Raw genomic sequence first — 25,510 nt, 5'->3', positions numbered from 1 at the left:
GAGTGGACTGGTGCAGAGTAGAGTGGCATAGAGTGTAGTGGCATAACGTAGAATGATGCAGAGTGCAGAGTGCAGTGATGCTGAGTAGAGTGCATTGGCATAGAGTGCAGTAGTGCAGAGTAGAGTGTCATAGAGTGCAGGGGTGTAGAGTGCAGTGGCATAGTGTAGAGTGGTGTAGTGAGCAGTGGCATAGAGTACAGTGGGATAGAGTAAGTGCAGTTGTGTAGTGTGCATTTGTGTAGAGTGCTGTGGTTTAGAGTAGAGTGGCATAGAGTGCAGTGGCATAGAGTGGAGTGGAGGGCATTGTGGTAGAGAGCAGTGGTTTAGAGTAGAGTGGCATAGAGTGGTGCAGGGTGTGGAGTAGATTGTTTCAGAGTAGAGTGAAGTGCGTAGAGTGGAGTGGTGCAGGGTAGAGGGCAGTGGCGTACAGTAGAGTGGCGAAGAGTAGAGGGCCGAACAGTGTAATGGCATAGAGTAAAGTGGAGTAGGGTGCAGCGGCATTGAATGCAGTGGTGTGGAGTAGATTAGAGTGGCGTACAGAGGATTGGCCCAGAGTGCAGGGACGTATAGTTGAGTGTTACAGAGTGAAGTGCATTGGTAGAGAATGGAGTGGTGTAGAGTGTAGTGTTTGCAGAATGGCGTAGAATAGAGTGGCATAGAGTGGAGTTGTGCAGAGTAGATTGGAGTAGCCTAGACTGGAGTGGTCTAGAGTGCAGTGGCAAAGAGTGGTGTAAAGTAGGGTGGTGCAGAGCAGAGTGCAGTCACGTAGAGTGGTGCAGAGTGCAATTGGAGTAACGTAGAGTGGAGTATGCATTATGTTGTAGTACACTGCTCTTACCTGCAGCACATTTTCAATTAAAATGACCATTACATTTGCACAGACAGTTTTACTAATAAAACCATACAGTGCACAAATGATAATATGTGGAAATGGCATCACCTAGAATAATGATTTCCTTTGATCATATTAAAGTATTTGTTTCCAACACACTTCAGAATTAACAAAAATATGCTTCATTTGTGTTCCTACTTCTGATATATTCTGAAATACTTCCACAGTTCATTTAAATGTTTTTTGTTGTGATAGAAAAAAAACACTTTCCTGCCCCAGTAGGCAGCAAGATTGTCACATAAATCCTCACACTCTGAAGTCAGAGAAAGAAAAGTAAACACCAAGCTTGGAAGACAAAGCCTGATATTTGATCTTGGTCTTTGAATACGCAGCAAATGTGACAAGATAAGAACAAGATTTACACGTCTGTTTACAGAAAGGAGTACTCCTGAAAAAAAACAAAGGGAGTTGATGTGAACAGGCTTGGGAGGGACAAACTCACTCTGGACAGCCTAAAACCATTAAAGCCAGCAAATAGAAAGCCAGAAAATGTGAGTTACAAACCACAAGGCAATGGGCGGAATGCATTCCCACAGAAGCTTTGTGAATATCCCCAAGATGTCTTTAAACCATACCTAAAACAGAAGCTGTGGAATTTACATTCACGATTAGATAGCATGATAACTCCCCAACTAGATGGCGCCAAATACTGTAGCTGCCTGGTAAACGTGAAATCCTTTCCCATAAAGTCTATTTTCTTCATACAATGAGGTGCTGCTTGCATGAAAACCAGAGTGGGACCCTAATGAAGTTTTTAACGTAGGCTGCACATAGATTTTGTCATTCCTCTCCCAGAATCAAAGACGGTACCTAGCTTCCCAGCTGTTTTAGAAATACTAGTTTCGAGATTGCTGAAGCAGCATGGAGTACATTTGCTATTTGAAGAGTGGATGTGTGCAGCATGTGTGCAGCATGCAGCATCCCACATATATTTAGAAGAGACTGTCCCAGGGCATTGCTAATGCAGGCCAATCTGGTCCCTTGCAATCCAAAAAGATATGCCACTAAAGTCAGCGGAGTGAGGAATTTCTTTTTTATGGCCTACAGCGGTGCCCCAATTTGCAGCAGCTGCTGGGCAGTTTTTAACTTTCCCCAGAACATTCCAGGAATAGAATTATAATATTAAATAATTGAGGCAATATTACTATTTTAGAGAAAGTTGCATTTTTCCAAATATTTTGGCATTACAGTTGCAATAGTAAATTAGGGGCACAGGCATCAAGCAATTTTGTGATTGCACCCGTGCGTTTTGCAAAAATCGGCCGTTTGCATTCGCAAAAAATGGCCTTTTGCTGTGCATGAAAGTTTTTGAATTCGCAATTTAGGTAATTGCAATATCTTGTGCGTACCTGAATTGTGAATGCAAATAGGGAATCGCAATTTGCAATTCCCTGATGCACATGCAAGAAGCCTTTCCTAAATGCAAACTGCGCATTTAGGAAACGCTAATTAATATCAATTTGAAGTTGATGTTAACCAGTGCCATGTGGCGCACACATGCCCCTAGGGAATGCGTGTGCCTTACATGTGCAAATTGTTTGTTAGGGGCGCTTCAGGGGGGGGCCTTAGGTCCCCGGGCACCCTTGCCTCTGCATTACCTAATTTGCGATTACCAATTAGGTAATCGCAATTTAGGCAATGCATAACCATTCCCACCTATGGGCCTTGAGGCCCATAGGAAAGAATGGAGTCGCAATAGCAAATAGCGATTCCCTAATTATGATTCTTAATGAATCACAATTAGAGAATTGCTATTTGCGCCATGTTTTGATGCATTGCATTTTGCAATTACCAAATAGCGAGATCTTAAAAATCGCTATTTGATAACCACAAAAATTAAGTTTGATGCATGAGCACCTTAGTGTTTCCAGCATCCACACAATCCTTTGCTGCCTTTTATGGGATCGTCCCAGGTGTTCCTGGCTCCGCCGTTTGGATGAACTAAGCATGAACATCAGTTCAATGTATTCCATTTAGTTAGGGCTCAAACACTTTCCTTCAGAAGGCCTGGTCACCTGGCCTCTTCATTTAGTATACAGGAGTATTATTTCTACTGAAATGGAGAGTATCTTCCTACCTCCTTTCATAATTCATGTAAATTGTTTTGTCACCTAGAATCTAACACTCCAGCTGTGTGCCCCAGGCAGAAAATATTAGATTTATTAATGGGGGAAGGGGAGTGGGGGGGGGCAGGGATATCATCCTAAAATGGAATTTATTTTGCTCCAGAACCCCTCTACTCTCCATTCCAAGCCAACTGATGTGGCATAGTTTTGTTCACAAGACCCAGAAGCAAACAATATCCCTTCTTTTAAAGCGTGTTTAGGATGCACCTGCCGAACCACCAGTACTGAGAAATCAGGTGAACTAACTAACAAATGTAGAATGACCTAAGTCCCACAGTCAGCAGGCTGCTAAACTCTATTCACCGTCGAGGGCCAATACCAAAGTGGCCTGGCTTGTTTTTGAGTCAGGTACAGGCCCAGTGTGGTGGTACTGGACACGGGGCATTTTTCCGGTGAGATGAGAAGGAGGGGGACAATTTTCCTGGTGGCAGGGCAAATCAGCTGCTATTTGATAAGATTGCCTGCAGCGCTTTGCCGCTTTAAAAATAAACAATTCAAAACAAATGGACTTAGAGCATACCCAGCCAGAGCCACTTGCTGCAAAATCATGTGTGTTTGCACTTAGTTGGTCACTGTGTCCTTCAGGAATGCCATGAGCAGCCCTTGTAATAAAGAGATTCATGGAGAAAAGGGAGAGGGGAGCCACTTCCTGTCAGTTGTTTCCTTTAAGTGTTTTTCAAAACAATGGGCCCGATTCACAGAACTAACTTAAGACAAAATCCTAAACTTACTACCATTTTGGTATTCACGGAAGGCACTTACTCATTTTGGTATTCACAGAAGGCACTTACTCATTTTGGTATTCACAGAAGTTAGGAGTCCTAACTTTAGGACTCCTAAATGCCTTCTGTGAATACCAAAAGTCTTAAAAGTAGGATTTTTCTCAATTTAGTAGTAGTAAAGTTAGGACTCCTAACTTTAGGACTCCTAAATGCCTTCTGTGAATACCGAAAGTCTTAAAATTAGGATTTTTCTCAGTTTAGTAGTAGTATAGTTAGGACTCCTAACTTTAGGACTCCTAAATGCCTTCTGTGAATACCGAAAGTCTTAAAATTAGGATTTTTATCAATTTAGTAGTAGTAAAGTTAGGACTCCTAACTTTAGGACTCCTAAATGCCTTCTGTGAATACCGAAAGCCTTAAAATTAGGATTTTTCTCAGTTTAGTAGTAGTAAAGTTAGGAGTCCTAACTTTAGGACTCCTAAAATGAGAAAAATCCTAATTTTAAGACTTTCGGTATTCACAGAAGGCATTTAGGAGTCCTAAAGTTAGGACTCCTAACTTCTGTGAATACCGAAGTGAGTAAGTGTCTTAGGTGAATACCAAAATGAGTAAGTGCCTTCTGTGAATACGAAAATGGTAGCAAGTTTAGGATTTTGTCTTAAGTTAGTTCTGTGAATCGGGCCCAATGAGATTATGTTATAAAAGTCGAGCACAGAAAGCGAAGGTGAGAGAGGAGTGTTCACGCCAGATGCCAATGGGACAGGTTGTACAACATATCTCCAGTTCCCATTGAAGGCCCCCGGGACAGAGACACGCAGCCTTCAAACTCTGTTTTTTTAGAGCACCCAACCTCCTTAGGTGAGAATAGCAGACCTTGCTATTTCCTTCAACATAGAACTTTGTTGTTCAAACAGGTATGCCGGAGTATACCATTCATGAAATTTATATTCGGTTTTATTTTCTGCTTAGGTAGAATTCTAGAACTATACTAGTGGTTAGACGTAGCAATAAGGAGCATAAAGAGGCTACAATTGCTACGAGCTAATAGCAGCAATCACTTTGTAGCAGTACCAATTATTCACACCTTCATTGCAGCTGCTTATTATTTATCTTCATCGCGGTTACATTTTAATATTTTGTGCACTGGACTTGAATTTTTATTTTAAAATATATGTTATAAATGTATCCTTTGTGTTCTAGGGTTGTTAAGTGTTATTTCACAACAAAAGAGGGTTTGAGGTTCCACTGATTGTCCTTGTAACATCTCATGAGAGTGATCGCTACCTAGAATGCATCTTGCTCAGATATTGCTCAGTGAGTTGTTTAATGGTTGCAGTACAACTGGCATTCTGGTTCAAGCTGGCACATTAACTAAGTCCTTGGTGCCAGTGAATCTAGAAAACTGACCTCTGTATTTCTAGAAATATCTAGAAAAGGTATTATTTGCTGCATGGCGTGGGGCTGGTATGGCAATTAATTTGCAGGCAAAGCCTGGCATCAAAGCTCTGGGCGGAGTGATGGAATAACAAAGGAGTGTACTAGAGGATTAGTGCACCCAGATGTGCTTATGATTGCTAGCTTGTCTTTCAAATGGGAATTCCCATTCACGATAAAGAAAAGCATAATATATGTTTTCATGCCATCTTAATGATGTATGTGTTTGACAATCATAAAAATGGAAGGCCGTGATTGGCTCCAGGTAAGAGCCTTGTGGATCTACTGCCACAGAAAATTGAGTGTTTTTTATTTCTACAATGCATACAAGTTTATATGAGGCCTCTTTTTTAGCCATTGTTCTCTGAGTTGAGGTCAAATTGTAAAGATCAAATACAGCACTTTTGTTTATAAGGTGCCAGGGCACTTTACCAACTTTTAAGGTTTGTAATACCCAATGTAACTGCGTTACTTTACGCTTCTGTGCTTGCCACTGTTGTAAAACACTTAAATCATCTTTTTTAAGATTCAGGGCTGATGAGAGGATATTGGAGACAATGGAAGTTGTGTATATTCGTATTGAAAGGGCCTGAAAGTAATTATCTGTGACTTTAGACATGGTCTGCATTATTTCTGTCAGCTTTTCTAATTCCCTCCTCAGCTTCCCTTTCTTAATATACCTCCTCTTCTTTAATAATGGCATAGATTAGAGTGGATACAACTCTTTTATTATTTACCTAATGGTGACCCAGGAGGAAATGGACACAGTGTTTTTATTCTTTACTGGATAGGGACCTAGGAGGAAATCCTTGAAATTCATGTCTTCAATCTTTTAGGACAGATGTTCTTTTATAGCAGTCAAACTAGAATGAGTTCACCACCACTGGCACAATAAACCCAAACTATATGTCGTTACTATGAAGGGAAATATATGCTATATTGGAGAGCTGGCCTACTTTCAAAGCAGCTTTGGAAAGACGCCTCTTCATCCTCGCATCAGTATCTACTGGCGATAGGTCAACTCCATCGGATGCACATGCATCCAAATGATAAGTACCCTTCTGAATCATAGCATTCAATTCAGCATAAGAACCCAGGAATTGTATCAAATGAATATTTGCATTGAATGGTGTTTTTAGATATCGAACGGACGGAAACCCCATGCATGCTGTCAGCTGGCCTCTTTTGCTTCGACATATCATATCTCTGTATATTATGCAAGCTCTAAATGAAGCCTCTGCACCTTTAATCTGACAAAACATGGCACCCTAAATACTTTCCTGCATGTATATTTTCATTCCAATCAGGGAAACCAACAGCAAAGAAGAAGCCATCTGTACGTTTATTAAGTGGAAGCAGGGTTCTGATTTCTTCTCGTTCAAAACCGGCATTTAAATCATTTTTATACAATACAGCTGTTTTCAATAGAATTATTTAATGCTCTCTGGATCTCATGCAGTTTATGTAGCCAGTTCAATCCTGCATCCAATAACCTAGCTGTCAAGACTTGTTTAAGCACACCGTTTGCGCATTCTGCAATTCCATTACTCTCCAGGTGGAAAGGATGCAAATGTAGCAGTCATTCTCCCAGCAAAGACATAACATCCCTGCAAGCCTTATCGATGAATGCAGATTCCAATCATAAACTTTGAAACATTCAGACTCCTGCTCCCGCTGCTCTGACGGCAATGCTATAAGTGCCCCGAAGGTCAGTTGTCCTTTGCCCCCCATGAGTAACCTTGGGTGTTACTATAGACAGAATAGTATTGTAGTCCTTTACTTTTGTGTAGTACATTCGCTGAACATATGTTTTTCAAGGTGCTCTTATGTGATGATGAAGGGAAATTAGCCCAGTGGAATAAATTATTGCCTAGGATCACACAGTCTGGTCAAGTGGAAACTGGGATTAAGGCATAGTTTCCTGCTTTCACATTGTGCAATTTGGCCACCGCACAGTTATCTCCTTCTCTCTCTCTGCCCAATGTAGATTAAAGTTTAACAATCTGAGATTAATACTTTGTGGGCATAAATCAATGCACTGTGTTCAATACACCTGGGCTATGCATGCTTCTCAAGGACTGGTGGTGGTAGTGTGGTGATGTTTTGATGCAGCAGCTAAAATAAAAAAAATTAAAACCAGAGCACCTAGCCTTGGTGAGTGCATTGAGACCATTTGCTCTATGTAGCTTCAAGTCTTTGGTCCTTTGCCATCCAGTGTTGCATTAATTAATTGTGGCATCTGTGCTTCTTTACTTCCCCTGAGGTCATACTCCCATGGTAACCAGGGATTTCAAGTCTAGTCCTAGTATCCCAGGAGATGGAATTATTTGTATTCAACTGACTGAAGGCTGTTACTTGGACTGGCTGGAATCTTGGATGCGCTCTTCTCATTCTCCAATACACCTGGATTTCTTCTCATCATTCTGCCTCCTGCCTGATCCTTTCAGCTGTAAGAAGGATCTTACACTGGCGTAGTCGGCAGCTGAAAGGGAAAGAAGAGCTCAACAAACTTCAACTCTCCTGACTTTATAATTTCCCAAGGTACTGTGATATTTTTCATCTTACTTTTACACACCTAGGGACTGGGAGCTATCGCCGCTTTTTTCTCTTTTAATAATATTCGACGCAGGCTCGTCTCTTGGCTTGTGTTTGAAGCTTGACTCTTCATTTTGTAATGTACACAGCATCCTGCACTTTTGTAAACTTGCCCTGAAACATTTGATGTTTTCAGGTTACGAGTGTCCTCTGCTGTATTCTCGTTTCTGCCTTTGTTGCCTGGACCCACCGAGTGTTGGCTGAGCTCGGCGCGCGCACTGAACTTTTGAGACTTTGCCTCCACTAAAAGTGATCTCACTGTGGGTGGAAGTCCTTTACTGGCTCGTCTCGGCACACGAGCTACACTTTTCGCACTTTGCCTCTCATTAATGCACTCTGGGTGTGGACATGACGTTACTCAATTTAGTTTTGCCCTGAAACTTTGGTCTTTTGTGTGCGCATCACCTTTCTCTACTTGATGCGCCCTAAGTGTGTACAACGCTACGCTACGCAACTTCTATTCACTTTGAAGGTGGCCCCTCAACTTTGTTGTATGCGCTTCACCTTCTGCATTATTTGAAATAACTCCGGGGCATATCAGCAACAACCGGCGATAATTATCGCTAAGCGCACTTAGCGCTAGGATAATTATCGACGGCTAATGTGGATTTTTCTCGCTGTGATAGCGTGCTATTAGCAACGCTTATCTCAAAAGCAATAAAAATCCTAGCGCTAACGGCCAAACGTGAGATTATCGCTGGAAACCCAGCGATAATCTCACGAAGTTTGGCGTTAGCTTGATGATAGGGCCTCACATACTTAGCCATGATATCCACCCTCCTTAGGATATCATGGCTAAGCCAGTCCTGAAGCAGGCGTAAGGAAAGTAGCGATAACAGGGGTTAGCGCTACTTTTCCTGCCGCTATGCTTCATAGCGTGGGGCTTGATGATAGGAGAAATGTCGCTTAGCAACATTTTTCCAGTCATGTCAGGTCAGGAACGCCCACTTTGCATCTCATTAGAGATGCAAAGCTGGGCGTTAAGAATCCGGGCGCTAATGCAAGGTTTCACGGGATAGCGTGACCTTGCTAATTAGGCGATAAAGTTATCGCCGCTTTTTGCCTGAAAATGGACGCAAAAGCGGCGATCGTTTTATTTCGACTTGTTGCTCATCTGCCCCTCCATCTGTTACCTGCACGAGTGGAATCCACATCTCGCTCCAGTGATCACCGCCATCCTACGGATCTCTTCCTGAAGATCTCAACGTGGGACGTCACAGCGCACTCACGCAGTGTGGTGTCACGGTATCCTAGCAACTGAAGCTTGTTTGTCTTCCAGTTCCGCGGTGTAACTTTTCACCGATTGCAGTGTCTCTGATCTTCTTTATTCAATGATGCTGATACGCACAGCATCTTGCGTGTCACTTTCAAAATTCATTTTATCCTGCGCAGACACGCACAGCTCATTTCCAAATTATTCAGCTCTCATTGACACTAAGATCAATGACGTTAACTGGGATGCTTTTATGCGTGCCATGTATGTGACACGCACACACAGTTATCTTTCATTTGAGCTTACACGCACACAGTTATTTTTTTTTCATATTTCAAATAACTTTACAACATTTTTTTTACTTTGCAGGTTCATTTCTCAAAATATGGTATAGGGCTTTCCACAACTCCAGTTCATTTCTGGTTCTCTGCTGTATTGTCTTTTGGCATTCACTTGTGATTCTTGTGTAGCATATTCTGAAGATCTCATTATTTTTATTAATAATAGGCTTCTTGGTTTTAAGGCTATATTAATCATGCAGAATGTAACTGCACCTCCCCTCTTTCTGATGTCCCCTGGTGAGCCTCCCATAAAATGGCGAAAAAGGTCTTTGAATGTTACGCTAGAGTTTGTTGAGTCAGTGCTGAGCGCAGGTCTTCTCTTCTGCTGCACTGTTTATGGGCCGAAGGGCAAGACGTTTTTGATCATCTACCGGATCTCACAGATGCAGAGGAAAAAGACTTAAATGAATTTGAAATCTGCATAAAAAACTGGATAAGCACTACTTGCCCAAAGTGAGTACGATATTAGAAAGGTACACGTTTTCTAAAAGGTTACACAATGAAGGGGAGACAGTGAGGCATATATCACTCAACTCAGGAAACTTGCTTCATCCTGTAAATTTGCTGCATTATTGGATGAGAGGATCAGGGACAAATCCATGCTAGGGTGTAATTTTGAGAAGATACGTGAGGAGTTATGGTTGAGGGATGAACCATTCTTAGATGAGGTCATCCAAGTGGCTAAGAGGGTTGAACACTCTCACAAGTGTGTCGACACCATCAAAAAAGATAAGCAACCTACTGTTCAAGTTGTTAAGGAGGAAAGCAAAACCATGACTAAATCTGATGGTGTTGGTAAGAAAACAAATAAACCTATTTAATTTAAATGTTACAGGTGTGACAAAGTAGGCCACTTAGCCAACGTCAAAAGATGTCCCGCCTTAAATGTCGTTTTTTTCAAAATGCAAAAAGAAGGGGCATCTCTCCATTGTTTGATCTTCCAATGTTAAGTGTGTTGAAACTGAAATTCCAGAGAAAGATTTTGTCTGTGGCCAAATAGTTGTCCAAGTTGATTCTGGTACTCAGCATACATCTTGATGACATCCAAGTAGAAGGTCAATCCACCAGAGTATTGTTTGACTCTGGTGCTAAAAATAACCATATTTTCAAGATTATTTTATATAAAATAAATAAGCCCATAAGGTCTCCCTACTGAAACCTGACATACATCCTTTGGCTTATAGTGGTGAACCTATTCCTCTATGTGGTTACTTTGTAGGTCTTATTGAGTACAAGAACCATTACACATCTGGCAAGATTTATGTTTCTGAGAAAGGGGTTAGCATAATCAGCTGGTTCCAACAAGGGGATTTAGGAGTCATGCTTGATACAGGTAGTGACTGTCCCATAAAAATAAAGGGTGATGTAAACGTAATCATTGAGGAACCTCTTGATATTAAAACCAAGGTCAAGCAAGCTTTTCCCAGTATTTTTAGCGATGAACTTGGTTGCCTCAAGGGGTTCAAGCTTAACATACATCTTCGCCCTGACTCGCAACCATCTAGTTGTAAAGCAAGAAGTGTTCCCTTGTCTGTGAGGGATGAAATGAAAAAAGAGTTGCACAAACTCAAGCAGGGAGGAATTATTGAAGAGGTTAAAAGGACTGATTGGTTGGCTCCTGTTGTGGCAGCCCGCAAGGAAAATGGATCTCTTTGTCTATCTGTAGACTTGAGACGGCGAAATAAATTTGTAGTAGACCGATATCCCCTTCCTAACATCTCAGAACTGCTTGCCTTACTTGGGGATGCCAAAGTTTTCAGTACTATTGACTTGGCTTCGGCCTATCACCGAATTGAACTTGCGGAGTCATCAAGGGACTATACAGCCTTTGTAACACCTTTTGGAACATTCAGATTCGTGAGGATGCCGTTTGGCCTTGTGTCTATGGCGTTCGTTTTTCAGCGTGTAATGGAAAAGCTCCTCAAAGACTGTAAGGGGGTTTGTGTCTATCAAGATGAAATTCTTGTGTTTGGGAAAAATCATATTGAACATGAGAATTGTCTTAATATGGTTTTAAGTAAGTTATGTGAAGCCAATCTTACCATCAAAGCTGAAAAATGTCAATTTGGTATGTTATACATCCATTATTTGGGACACACAGTTTCAGGTGAGGGGATTTCTCCTAAAGCCGATTTGGTTGACACCATTTCTCGCATGTCTGCCCCCTCTAGTAGGGAAGAACTCATGAAGTTTCTAGAGATGATTGAATATTATAACAAGTTCATTGAAAAGTTTGCAGATAACAGTTGCTTTATGAGAACCCTCTTGAGGAAGGGTGTTGAATTCAAGTGGTGCGAGAAGTGTGATCGTGAGTTTCTTTCTCTCAAGAAAAAGCTTGGTGATGCCCCTAAACTAAAAAGTTTTGATCCCTCTAAAACATCCATTATTACAACGGATGCCAGCCTCAAAGTTTTGGGAGCTGTCCTTCAACAAGAAGGTGAAGGGGGAATGAAGATCATCATGTTTCTTTCTTGTGGTCTTAAAGACGCTGAGTCTCGCTACTCCGTTATTGAACAGGAGGCTTTGGCAGTGTTTTGGGCCATTAAAAAGCTTAAGAAGTTCTTGGTGGGTACCACCTTTTTGGTAAAAACTGATCACAAGCCTCTTTGTGAAGCTTTTAAAAAGAAAGGGATTGATTTGGTCTCTAGTAGAATAACGAAATGGGTCATAGCTCTCGAGGAATATGACTTTGATATCAGATACATTCCTGGAGTATAGAATTGCATGGCTGATGCCTTATCAAGATTGGTGGGAGAAGTTGAAGGGGACGTTGTTGATGAAGATTGTGATGACAATGATATTCATGTGTGTGAAGTTAGTGAAGGGATCATTGATGAGCATCAGTGGCGACTGGAGCTATCTTCTGATCCTGTTCTTTCAGAGGAGTTATCACTTATTCATAAAGGTTGCCACTCAAAGAAACAAGCATCGGAAGAAGCTGCCCAGTTTTGGGGTCGTAAGGATGAGATGTCTGTGTATGATGGTGTGTTACTGCGTGGAACAAGATTAGTTCCTCCCCATAAACTTCGTCAAACCTTAAGTGAATTGGCCCACAGGTCGCATTCTGGTATGTCAAAAACCAAGGAGAGACTTCGGTCATCTTATTGGTGGCCAGGTATGGACTGTAATGACAAACCTTAGATCTCCCCTGGACCAAGGAATGTACCGTCACTTTCCCAGGGAGAGAATATCAGTTCCAAACTTATGGAATATAACATATACACAACCCTTCCTAAGGTGGGCAAACTTTCAACACTCCCCCAAAGGCAAGGCAAGAAAACAATAATTTGCGCATCACTTGTGAGGAGTAGCGCCAACTTCCTATAACACAATTACCTGCTAGAAGGGAATTCACCCATCCTTCTACAACAGAATACTTGGCCAAGAAGAGTCCACACCTCCTGCTACAAGGAAAAGACGAATTGGTATATCTGGGATGTATTTATTAGTAAATAGCATCACACAGTAAGCCAAATGCACCTAACATAGCAGACTCTAACATATCAATAGTATGATTGCAAATATCAATCAAGACAAATATATATTTAGAAATATATATGTATGGATATAAGAATCAGAAAATAAGAAGGAAAGGAAAGAATTCAGAAAAGAATCAAGAGACATTAGCAGAGACACCTCACCTAATGCTCCATTTCATCCCACTTTGTTCAAGGGGAGTCCATTGCTTGAACCGGGCGAAAGCTCAGAGGTGACACCAGCCTCTACTTTTCCGTGGCAACACGTCTGTTCCACGGATGAACTTCCACCGAGCCAGTGTAGACTCCCCTTTTTAATACACATTCAAAACACAGCGAAGCTTCTAGCAAGCCACGCCCCCTAGTTCTCATGAGAGCCAGTACCAGCCTGCTTCAAGGTCAGACCAAGGGTTGATCAGGCCCCTGTTATGACTAAAAGTCAAACCATGTACATTCCTCTAATTAGAACCAGTTCTCTCTAGTCCAGCGGTACTCAAAGTACGGCCCGCGGGCCAGTTGCGGCCCGCCAGCCCTTTCCATGCGGCCCTCGAGTAAAACAACAGACAGTTGGCAATCAACTGCAATTCCGCCTGTTGTTATTCCTCGGGGGCCGCATTCACTGGGTAAAGAAGCATCCGCAAAACCAGTGCCTCGCAAGCAGAGGCGCAACTAGAGCTAAATTTCGGCGGCGGGGGGAAGGGGTGAATCTTTAAGCTTTAGGCAGAGTGGAGCTGATTTCGGGGGAGGGGGGGGGGGCTGAATCTTTAAGCAATAGGCAGAGTGGTGCTGCAGGGCCTCTTAGAAGGGGTGAAACAGCGAGGCCTCATTAACATGCAAATGGTCTTTTAAAGACCTGTGAAGTGCTCGGGTGCGGCTGTGTGTGCGCAGCGAGGCTGTCTCATCCCGGCTGCCACACGCGACGGGGGGGGGGGGGCTGAAGCCCTTTGAGTCCAATGGGTGTTGCGCGCCTGATGGCCTGTGTTACCCAAGCAACCTCTCGCAGATCCTCTGCCCTTAAAACTCGATGGGAGATAAGACGAGTGAACAGCAGCGCAAGGACCTGCTTTTTCAGCAGTCTCTCCTCTGCGGGCCGCACACCACCGTAGGCATCTCTTATGCCTCTCACCAGGGCCCACGAGCCTCGATTTGCTCCTACCCCTCTGTGGCGAACAGGCTAGCATCGCTGGTGCTGCCCTACCTGCGGCCTCACAATGCGGCCTCCCCAAACCCACCCAAGCCCGGGAAGCTGTCTCATCCCGAGCTGCCACACAGAGAGAGGGAGGGAGACAGCGAGAGGGAGGGAGACAGCGAGAGGGAGGGAGACAGAGAGAGAGAGAGAGACCGAGAGGGAGGGAGACAGAGAGAGAGAGGGATACCGGGAGAGAGAGAGTGAGACCGGGAGAGAGAGAGTCCCTGTTTGGCAGTATGTCGTATGACCAAATGGGCTGCTCTATATGAGACAGCACGTTGCGTACGATATACTGCCAAACAAGGACTCGGGGAACTTACATTCGCATACTACTGACTGTGTGAGCCTCTGAGGAAGAGAGTCATCGAAACGCGTCGGGCTCAGTCAGGTGTGAATAATTATAGGCAAGCGCGACGAACCATACCTAATAAAAGCTTGTGGGGAAAAGCAGCTTGTGTTCAAGTGCGGTTCTTCTGATGTACAAATCCCCAATGAACTGTATACATATGTGTGTGTGTGTATGCTGGGTCTGGTGGCTCAGTGGACGAATGCGTCCGCTGCAGGGGTCTGTGTTCAACCTCATGGTCAGTTTGTTTTAGTTGCTCTAGCCCCGCCCCCTCCACCACTGACCCCGCCCCCACAGGTGCGGCCCTCGGCCACAAACCACACTGTAAATTTGGCCCCCGAGAGAAAGTTTGTGAGTACCCCTGCTCTAGTCAGTAAAATGCGAAAACAGCAGGAAAGCAAAACATGCCCTCTTCTTCACAGAAAATGGCTTCAGAGTTAGTTAAGCCATGCACACAAAGGCCCAAAGCAAGATGGAATCAAAAAAGCAAGGAGCACCTATAATTCTCATCCACACAACTTACAAGCACCACTGTGCACACAGAAAAGTTTGAAGCAAGGTAAAGTCAGAAGGCAGAATGACATTAGACCACATCAAAGCCAATAGGTCAAAGTCATAATTCACCTAACCCAAATAACATTATACACTAAATCCCTCAGTATACAACATTGAGCACATGTGTGCACCACAACCCACAAGACTGCACCTCAACATCCCATACCTTCTATTCTTGGAAAGACTATTCCACTAAAAGGCAGAACACACTTAAGTCAGTACAGAATGGTGGTGGTTGAGGGTCATCATAGGGTGTCAGACCACAAAAGTGGCTGATTCACTACATTGCACCCCATGACCCTTGATCATCACCATTCACATATGTCAAAAACAAAATCTAGCAAATACATAACTGAAAAACAAAACTATCATTAAATCACTGCATATCTCAATTGAAAGCAAAACCATTTAAAACCACATGTCTAAATTAAAAGTCACAAGTACTAAAAAGCACATGTTGAAACAGCAACTCATGTGTTGAAGTGGCTACACAAAAATACATAATTCAAAACAAATCATGACTAAAAAGCAACTATGATCGAAATGCTCCATTGCAAAACTGAAAAACTCATCAAAAGTATATGATAATCACTTTAGAGCAAGTAAAGTCTGCATTCTCTAAATACATGTAAAAGCAATAACTCAGGTGCATCTAGAAATAGCTCATAGATATCTGGATACATGTTTAAATGAATACACAAAATAAATCAATCAAGCTTTTGAATGCTCCTAATGCCTCTAATGGTTAAACTGGAAACTCTACTGCCAAACTCATATATTGTAGCAACAGCTACAGGTTATTACTGTTCACTAACTCAGAAAATATCTACGCTGATTGCAGCAAAGCGTCTCTATCGGTTTTTTCTCTCTAAAATCAAAAACAGTCCTTCTGTGTGACAAAACACACAGCCGTCTCCCATCGCATCTGAACTTCACGTTGATAAAACAGTTCTGGCAAAGCACATCCTGTAGTTCCCTCTTTTGTCTTTTTTGTTTTTTTTCTTCACAGTCACGCAAGCAGTCACCCTGTGTGAAAGACACACAGCCTTCATGCAAGTAAAGTTGGCCTCACGTGAAGGAAACAGTTCCACACTTTGCTGATCCTGCTTTGCTTGGAAAGAAGCAGTCCATCATGCTCTCTGGTATATATCAGCAGCTGTATCTCCTTGACAAGGGAGGACCCCATCCAGTCTGGATAGCCACAGGCATCAGCTGCCACCGTCTGGTCTGGCGATCACTCCAGGCTTGGGGGGGGGGGGCAAGGGGAGAGGGGAGGGGGGAGGGAGGGCCCCACTCACACGGGAGAAGGGAGTCCCACTCACACGCGGAGAACTGGGCGAATCTGAAAAAGAAACAAGCATCACTCTTCTTGCAAAAAACATTTTTCAAAAGTACACTTCTTCAGTCTTGCAGTTCTAAAAATTCAATATTTTTATTTCTGTCTACATAGCCCTCTTCTAGCACTAGAGAATTATCAAAAAAAACTACCAACGTTAGCCTCTGAATTCTTGGTAAAATCTCTCTTTTTCTATACACAGCAAGAAGGGCTGGGGCAGTGTCCTTCTTTCACTTCTCTCACTGCACCCCTCACAGGTGCTGCCCCCCTTCACAAATCTCTGCGGACAGCAATTGGCCGCTCGCCAAACATAACAAGCAGACTTCGGCTGTCTCTAGCTTGCACCTTATCTCCTTCAAGGTCGGAGTGATCTGCACTCCTGCCAACTTTCGTCGACTATCTGCGACTCTCCTCATTGGGGGGGGGGAGAAGCTGCGCTTTTGCAAGCCTCCCAGACATCTATCTCCATGAAGCTGTCCCTGCCTACCGGGGAGAGGAGCTGGAATGACCCCTCCCGTAGGAATTCCTCCTCGGACTTCACAGAAAGCCTGAACTCTTCTCAGCATTGCTGGATGATCTTATTGCAAGCCTCCCAAACATCAATCTGAAAGACGCTTTCAAATGACCCACTCCCAGAACAACTCTTTACATGTCTGAGAGGAAAAACGGCTTTAACCACTCCTTACCTCCAGCAAGACTTCACATTCTTTAATCTGAAAATGCTCTCCCATTCTGTCCAACTAATTCTAGCAAATACTTAACTGACATTAGTCTATCGCCTCATGAAAAAAAACAAAAAACTAAACTGCTCTTGACATATCAAAAAGAAAAAAGCATTGGCAATATCAAAAGTCACATATCAAGTCCCATGCTACTTCTGTAACAATATCTGGGACAGCATCAGTCAAAGAAGGTATATATTTGTCCAATTCGCAATAATCAACTGTCATGCACCAAGAATTGTCACCACCTCAATCTGTCAAGCCCTGAATGATCTCACTGATCCCTTCACGCCCCTCTGGCATTCTGTACTGTTTCAAATTAATTTCCTTTATAACATAGGGCACCTTCACTGGGAAATCTTGTGTTTCAAACTCCACTTCAGGACTTTCTATCAAATCCTGTGCAAACTGTTTTTCTGTCTGTACATGCCACTTAATAACCATTGCAATCTCCCATAGGCAAACCACTTTTTCTCTAACTCTGTTCTGTCCAGTATCTGTTGGTGCGCAAAAGCACAACATTTGTCCAGCATCTGAATTTAAAAGTGACCGGTTATTTCCCTGCACTTTCCTGTAACTAAAAAGGGCACATTGCTCTTGAATTAACTCACCAAATAAATGTTCATGTTTATGAAGTGACCACATATCAGACTTATTGTATACAATCAGCTGTTCACATTCAAAATCATATTGTTGCATTTCTCTTTCGAAGCAAAATGTATCATTCACTGTCATGTCTAATTTATGTCCGCAACCGGTGATCGTTAAGCCTAAAACATTAGTCTGTTTACTTTCATGCACATTCCTTTCTGGCTGAGAAAGCTCCTTAGAAGAATTAATTAAAACCGTCTGTGTAGCTCGTAGACTGACTGCATTCTCTGTAACATTTATCACATCTGAATCATTCTGGCTGGTCAAAGTAAACAGCTTCACAGCCTGGTACACGTTTAATTCTGTCTTCAAAGATATATTTTCAAACTGGGCATCAACTAGCTCTGTTTTCAACTCACTACGTTCTGTTAGCAAATGCTCACATGTTTGATGCATATTAACCAACACATTTAAAATAACACCGCTGTCTCTGTCTAAAATGTCTTTAATCTCCTGCTGATTAACACCCTTCATTGCAACTCCGGAGTCTTTAAACTCGAAGGAGTCCCACGCTTCAGAGTTATGCTCTGACATCGTACATTCACTTTGCAACTGAAAACATTTGATATGCATTCCTTAGCAAACACTTGAAAGGGATCCAGCCCTTTCTGCCTCACGTAGCAAGCTATTTATAAGCACTTTTTACAAATCACACTTAAACACACACACACACCAATTCTAACTCAGCACAATTAGCTCACTTCACGAGCCAGCACATCATATGGGCAAACCCCATGCAAATAAATCAATTGATATCAAAGAGTCTGCTTTCAATTTCTAAAAAAAACAAAAACATATTTCTTCCCCTTTTAAATCAATGTTCATATCCTGCCGACTACGCCAAAAATGTAATGACAAACCTTAGATCTCCCCTGGACCAAGGAATGTACCGTCACTTTCCCAGGGAGAGAATATCAGTTCCAAACTTATGGAATATAACATATACACAGCACTTCCTAAGGTGGGCAAACTTTCAACACTCCCCCAAAGGCAAGGCAAGAAAACAATAATTTGCGCATCACTTGTGAGGAGTAGCGCCAACTTCCTATAACACAATTACCTGCTAGAAGGGAATTCACCCATCCTTCTACAACAGAATACTTGGCCAAGAAGAGTCCACACCTCCTGCTACAAGGAAAAGACAAATTGGTATATCTGGGATGTATTTATTAGTAAATAGCATCACACAGTAAGCCAAATGCACCTAACATAGCAGACTCTAACATATCAATAGTATGATTGCAAATATCAATCAAGACAAATATATATTTAGAAATATATATGTATGGATATAAGAATCAGAAAATAAGAAGGAAAGGAAAGAATTCAGAAAAGAATCAAGAGACATTAGCAGAGACACCTCACCTAATGCTCCATTTCACCCCACTTTGTTCAAGGGGAGTCCATTGCTTGAACCGGGCGAAAGCTCAGAGGTCACACCAGCCTCTACTCTTCCGTGGCAACACGTCTGTTCCACGGATGAACTTCCACTGAGCCAGTGTAGACTCCCCTTTTAAATACACATTCAAAACACAGCAAAGCTTCTAGCAAGCCACGCCCCCTAGTTCTCATGAGAGCCAGTACCAGCCTGCTTCAAGGTCAGACCAAGGGTTGATCAGGCCCCTGTTATGACTAAAAGTCAAACCATGTACATTCCTCTGATAAGAACCAGTTCTCTCTAGTCAGTAAAATGCGAAAAACAGCAGGAAAGCAAAACATGCCCTCTTCTTCACAGAAAATGGCTTCAGAGTTAGTTAAGCCATGCACACAAAGGCCCAAAGCAAGATGGAATCAAAAAAGCAAGGAGCACCTATAATTCTCATCCACACAACTTACAAGCACCACTGTGCACACAGAAAAGTTTGAAGCAAGGTAAAGTCAGAAGGCAGAATGACATTAGACCACGTCAAAACCAATAGGTCAAAGTCATAATTCACCTAACCCAAATAACATTATACACTAAATCCCTCAGTATACAACATTGAGCACATGTGTGCACCACCACCCACAAGACTGCACCTCAACATCCCATACCTTCTATTCTTGGAAAGACTATTCCACTAAAAGGCAGAACACACTTAAGTCAGTACAGAATGGTGGTGGTTGAGGGTCATCATAGGGTGTCAGACCACAAAAGTGGCTGATTCACTACATGGACCTGCATGAGGAGAGAGTTGTGAGGGATTCGTTGGTATGCTCCACTAGTGAGAAGTCGAAAGTAACAAGAGTCCAGCCCATGGTTATCAGGGATTTTCCCAGTGGGCCTTGGAAAGAGGTGGCGTTAGACATACTGGGTCCAGTTCATTCCAATGGTCAGCGGGTTTTCGACATGGTGCTTATAGATCTATTTTGCAGGTCGCCTCAGGTTCAGTTTACTTTTAACATAGAGACTGTGAGCGTTATTAAATTTTCGGAATCTCTTATGGCTAAAGAAGGGTACGCTGAAACCATTCTTACAGATAATAGTGTGCAATTAGTCTCACGCGAGATGGAGGCTTTTCTTAAAGTTCATGGTATTGGGCACAAGAAATGTTCTCTTTATCACCCATAGTCTAATGGGACTGTGGAACGGTTCAATAGGGTGTTAAAGGAAACCATTGCATGGGCCAAAACTGCTGGTCTCAACTGGAAGGAGGAGGTCTTAAAAAAAGTTGAAAGCTATAGGGTGACACCACATAGCACGACTGGAAAATCAAATTTTGTTCTTTTGAGAGGTAGGTCTCCTTGCACTTTGGTTGAACCTTCTTGGGTTAGACATTTAGAAGAATCTGTTTCTTCCACTTTGTCTGATAAAGTTCCTCCTGAGTGGCGTAAGAGAGATGAAGCCAAGTGCTTATCTAGTAAATTGTACTATGACTCAAAGAAATCCACTAAAAATACTATAGTCATGGTTGGTAACTTAGTTGTTATCAGACAACCTGGTTCCAAAGTCAAGTTCTCTAAACCTATAAGAGTTATAAAGGTTTTCAAAAATGCTGTTAGAACTGAAGATCACAGAGTTTGGAACTTGAACAGCGTTTCTGTCTACAAAGGGGCAAAATGTACTGAACATCCAGGAATTGGAATGGATGCTAATGGTGCTAATTCTGCTTCTTCATGTTTATTCACTAGGATTGTTAAGAGGCCAAATTATTTAAATGACCATGTATCTTGAAATGTTTTTTTTTTGTTTCTTTCTTTCTTCTCTCTTATGTGTTAACGGGGGAAGGTGTGTGGCATCTGTGCTTCTTTACTTCCCCTGAGGTCATACTCCCATGGTAACCAGGGATTCCAAGTCTAGTCCTAGTATCACAGGTGATGGAATTGTTTATATTCAATTGACTGAAGGCTGTTACTTGGACTGGCTGGGATCTTCGATGGGCTCTTCTTATTCTCCAATAAACCTGGATTTCTTCTCATCATGCTGCCTCCTGCTTGATCCTTTCAGCTGTAATAAGGATCTTACATTAATCTACCCATTCCTCACCCATCCAACTATTTATGCCTATATCGAGTCATACAGCCATGTTTCAAATTCCATCTATTCACTGATTGGACAAAGTTCTATCATGAAAAACATGTATACGCACCATATTTGTAATTTTTAAAAATGTATTGGAAACTGTTGACTATGTAAAAGGCAACAATCGAGATCAATGCAATATTTTACTTGATATTGTCTTGAATGCACAACATATTATTGTAACAAATATATTGTAATAATATAAATAATAAAAAAAATACAGTCAAGCCTCACAATGTTAGGCCCCTTTCTATTAACAAGCCCAAGTAATTGTGGGATACCTTGTAGAACGAAAGTTTAAGGCTAGGGAGGGTGGCAAGTCTCTGACATTGTCCCTTTTCTCATTGGTCCATTCTGAATACACGAAACTGCCAGGAAGCACCACAGAAATAGCGGGTGTTCTTTACCTTATCACTGTAACTTGACCCCTTTAGTTTCATTTCATAGAAATGTACTAGAAAAGAGAGAATGCTGAGACGACGGTGAGCACCAATACCAGGTAAGCAGACGTCAAGGGATAACCTAGCCAAATAAGGCTTCTAATGTGAAGCTTTCATTTGGTTCATCACACATTTTTGCAAGTCTCTGAATTAGTATAATGTAAGAAATCTGCTTCTTCTGCGTGGTCACCCAGGATTTTCTACATTTTGCTGGACCGTATATGTATGCTGGCTTTAAAATTCTCTGCACTTTACCCCTCCTAACAAGAAGTAAAGTGCCTGCCCTCCACCTTTAAACATGGTTGTATTGGTATACCCCTGGCATATTTAACTTGCCTATACCCTAGTATAGGATACAAAGTGTTCCCTGAGCTTAAACGTTAAATACCACCAATGTACTGCAGCACCTATTGTGCAATCCAGTACAGAGTGCAAACAAGGCTTTAGGCCTACCCTGTGAAGCCTGATTGTAGCAGTGTAAAAACTGCAACTTGACCTGTGAAAATAAATATTTCTTACTGTTCAAACATCCGTTTTGGATATTAAAAAGTAATTCCTATGTAGGCCTCATAGCCCACAAGGCAGGGTACTTGATATTTAAAAGGGTTGTGTGACGTTAGAATGCATTGCTTTGCAACGCATGTTTTGACCACGCATGTATTACAACACGAATGCCATTACCACGTATAACCTCTACCACGCATATGCCTTTATCATGCATACCTTTACAATGATTTTTGTTACATATTAAGGGCATTTTTTATCTCTTTCCCTGCCCGCTATCATGGGGCAGGGAAAGAAACGAAAGTATTGCTCTCACACGCAGGGAGCTGCATTTACAGCAGCCACCTGAGGTGAGAGAAATGCTAGCTTCCGCAAGAGGTAGGGAACCGGCTGGGACCAAGGGGGCTTTGAGGATCTCCTCTCGGTCCCAAACATGCACACTGGAAGCCCTGAGTGGGACCAGGGCACCCAGTGGGAGATGTGGCTGGGCCCCTGGGGATGGGGTCTCCTGGGATGAAATCGGCCTAGGGGGGGGGCGTGCAGCCACCTTCCCCACTGAATTGTGGCCTGGCGCAAGGGATTGGGTCCCTGGGACCCATAACGGCCCGGGGAGGAGGGCTGCACGCCCCCCTCATCGTTTTACTTAGTAGCTTGCAAAGGTCTTACCGCCTTTTCCCACGGTGATGGACAGCTTAACAAAAGGTGCCCGAGAGCGTTTCTAACTGATTTTGCTGACTGTTATTGATGCATACAAATACGAGGGCATCTCCACCAAATAAAGAAGCACTTACTTACTTAATTTAGTCAAGAGGAAGTACCCCTATTTGGTGGAGATTCACCTCTTTATAGTATCATCGTCTTCTCTTGACGAGGATTCATGTTATCACATTATCAAAATTACATGCACACAAGGTCACAGGAAACATTATCCTGTGGTCCTTTAAGCAGCTATAGTGCAGAATATGCACAAAATATTTACCAAACAAGGTAGCACTTACTAATTAACCAGATGTAAGTACTCCAGTTCAGTAGACGTTTTTGGCAAAACTGGGGACTCAACGGGAAGCACTTAAAAATATGAATATAGGACGTGCCCCAGTTGAAGCTCCACTTCAGTAAAGCACAAACTATTAAATTATGCCCTAACGTAACTATGACTCGTACCCCCGACTTGCAAAGTTTTGTCATCAATATTTTCATTGCAAATGTTGCAGTGATATTATCAATAACGACATAGAAAATTTCATGATTGACGTAATATTTGGATTAATTAGCAGTGCATAGTGAGGGCGCGAGTTGCAAGTACCTTAGGGCATGAGTTATAGATAACTGAGATAATTATAACTGGTGAATTTGAGTGGTTTTGTATGTTTGAAATGGCATGTTTATCTGACATTTTCATCTAACTATAACCTCATTTTAACCTTTCTTTCTTTCAGTGAATGTTTAGCATTTTTGTTAATGTAAAGTAATATTTTATTGCCATATGTTAAGCCAACCTGCGGCCAGTCCCTGTGTCCAACCACATAAAAGAAGCCAACCCCACGCATGGCCTTCTAGCTTGTGCAGGTCCTGGCTGCACTCAGGTGCACTTACTTACTTTGCCAAAGAATCACACAATTAAAATATAAAAAGTGACCCTATCATAATGTTTCTCCCAAAATTATCAGTAATTTTAATCTAGTGTACATTTCATTAATTCACAGAATGCAATGTTTAATAATAGTGATCATTGTAAAAATATTAATAATCTTATATTAAAAATATTAACATGCCTGTGAGTTTTTCTTTAAACATCGTTTTTATTATTGCATTTCGTGGGTTGCAAAATGCGAACAGAAAGACTGATTTAAAAAAATAAAAATCAACATGTTTCTGAGTCCTGAGTCTTTCTTTTAAAATGTTTAGGCCACAACATGCAAGTATAAAAACAACCACAGGATGCAAGTATAAAAACAACCACAGGGGGCCTTGCAATTCAGCTGAAGAGCATAGAGCTCCAGCTAGGAGTGATTAAAAAAACATAATGTAAGCTCTCCTGGGGTCGTGGTTTTAATGGCCCAGGAGACCTACTGTTATTTTTTAATGTTGCTGGGGGGGGGGCTGCTTTACTTTCCACAGCCACCCAATAACATTAAAGAATGCTTGGTGGTGCCCCTCCCTATTCTAGAGGCATCCCCAAACTTAAAAAGTTAACAAACAAAAAAGCCCTTGCAGGGCATAAAGGGGCGGTCCATGCTGGGGCAGTGAATAATAAATGAGTGATTCCTGCCACTCAATTATTATTCACTTTGGTGTACTGATGTCCACCAGGAACACCCTTTTTAAAAAAAAAATGATTAGGGAGGGGGGTGTGCAGCTCACCTCCCTGACCCTTTACGGCCCCGGAGACCCCATCTCCCAGAACTCTTATTTTAAAATAAGGGACAGGGGGTGTGCGGACTCCCTCCCAGACTCACCCTGGGCCCTGGGGACCCTGCCCCAGGGCCTACTTTACAAGCCCTTTCCCCACAAACGTTTCTTTGCACCAGCCTGGATCCTGGGCCATTCGCTATGTTAACAGTGTGGGTGCCTATGCTTTGTTTTTGTAATTGTGCCATGAATTTGGTGATTCTGCACAAATTTGCCACTCCTCTGCAAATTTGTGGTAAAATTAAAAAAAAACACTTATGGCCCCTTGCGACCCCACCACAAGGCCTAGGAGGTCAGGGTATTCCTAACCTGCCCCTTATGTTTTTTTGAAACTTTTTTTGTAGGACTCAGGACTAAGACCTCAGTCGGCTGCCCGCACACCCTTGTTGATTTGTTGGCAGCCAATCAGATCTTACCTTGAGATTTGTCGACCCTGCGGATCCTCTGCGGTGTGAAATATACAAAGTATCTTAGCACTAATTTTTCAAAAATGAATGAACGGATATACACCACATCACAAAAAGCACTCTTTCTGGACCAAGATCTAGCTTTCTGCCAAATTTGGTGTAAAGCCGTTCAGCAGTTTCTACGGTAGATGCGTCTAAAGTTCTGATAAAAAAATGAATGAGGAAGATGCCTTTTTCTCAGTCATCTCTTAATGGATCACCCCAAAACTTTCCAGGAAGGAGCTTAGGTGGAAAAACTTTTTTTTCTCGTACGTTTTGTGAAGATTCGTCAAAACGTAGTCCTAACTATAACTATGTATGTATGTACATTTATATACACTTACCTTAAATAATTACTCTGCATGGTCACTGCATCTGCATGGTAAAGACATTGTTGTAAAGGCTGTTTCCCGTTTGTGGTTGCTTAAATTAACAGAGGTGTGGTGTGATCATTAGTAAGGGCTTCGTGAGTTTATGCAGATTATTACTGGGAGATTAGGTACTGCTTGGTGGCTGGGATATGAAGAAGGAAAGTTTGTGATCTATGAATTATTTTGAAACAAATTAAAAGCGGGCTGATGATGCCTATTTTAACCTGAAAAGCTGCG

General features: G+C 42.3%; 1 long non-coding RNA gene across 1 annotated transcript; it reads right to left on the bottom strand.

Annotated features, from left to right (window-relative positions):
- Positions 1 to 16,164: 16,164 nt before the first annotated feature.
- On the bottom strand, positions 16,165 to 19,089 carry LOC146810017 (uncharacterized). The gene is made up of 3 exons (XR_014965623.1): positions 18,964 to 19,089; positions 18,659 to 18,726; positions 16,165 to 16,231 (listed from the first exon to the last, which is right to left on the bottom strand). It is a non-coding gene; the product is annotated as an uncharacterized LOC146810017 (long non-coding RNA).
- Positions 19,090 to 25,510: the final 6,421 nt, after the last annotated feature.

This window comes from Triturus cristatus, chromosome 7, assembly GCF_964204655.1.
Source record: "Triturus cristatus chromosome 7, aTriCri1.1, whole genome shotgun sequence".
Taxonomy (NCBI): Eukaryota; Metazoa; Chordata; class Amphibia; order Caudata; family Salamandridae; genus Triturus; species Triturus cristatus.
This window is presented reverse-complemented; position numbering and strand designations above follow the sequence as displayed.